Genomic DNA, 561 nt, shown 5'->3' with positions numbered 1-561 from the left:
CTAGTGAGCAGTTGTGCTGTCTACAGTCTACATATCTTGTCTCCTAAGTCTGCATTCAACATAAATAAAACATAATAAGTTACATATTTGGAATGCTTAACATAATCAGCTACTCTAGTATGCACGCTAGGCCAGTAGTTGGTAGATGTCACTTTGTAAAGAAACTTGAGCATGCCTATAGACTGAACACATTCTGAGAATGCTCTCTGTTAGCATGGGCACCTTCTAGGGTTAGATGAGGCGCTTCTAAGCGTACTGTACAGTAACAAGCTGCTGTAGCCCTAAATGGACAATTTTTGCAACTTTGATTTCAATAGATTTTTCATTAACATGTTTCTAAGTTAATAATATACAATATTGAAACTAACAAAAAAATTAATAAAAAATAAAAATAAACCTTTCCACTTAGCACGCCGTGGTGCATTATGGGAGTCTCATAGCTGTAGCATGCCTATGATGTTACCTAAAATGCTGTCTACATAGGTAGCTCACTAGGTTTTAGAGCAGAGCCTAAGAGTCCAGCCCAGCCCTATGCATCTCTCTCTCTCTCTCTCTCTCTCT

The 561-nt window shown here is 38.1% G+C and overlaps 1 protein-coding gene across 1 annotated transcript in view; it reads right to left on the bottom strand.

The window, feature by feature from the left end:
* LOC107595905 (receptor-type tyrosine-protein phosphatase U-like) overlaps nt 1-561 on the bottom strand; it is a 271,117-nt gene that overhangs the window by 73,714 nt on the left and 196,842 nt on the right. The gene's annotated exons all lie outside the window — the stretch shown is intronic.

The sequence above is a fragment of the Sinocyclocheilus grahami genome, unplaced genomic scaffold, assembly GCF_001515645.1.
Source record: "Sinocyclocheilus grahami isolate Dianchi unplaced genomic scaffold, SAMN03320097.WGS_v1.1 scaffold210.1, whole genome shotgun sequence".
NCBI classification, from domain to species: Eukaryota; Metazoa; Chordata; class Actinopteri; order Cypriniformes; family Cyprinidae; genus Sinocyclocheilus; species Sinocyclocheilus grahami.
This window is presented reverse-complemented; position numbering and strand designations above follow the sequence as displayed.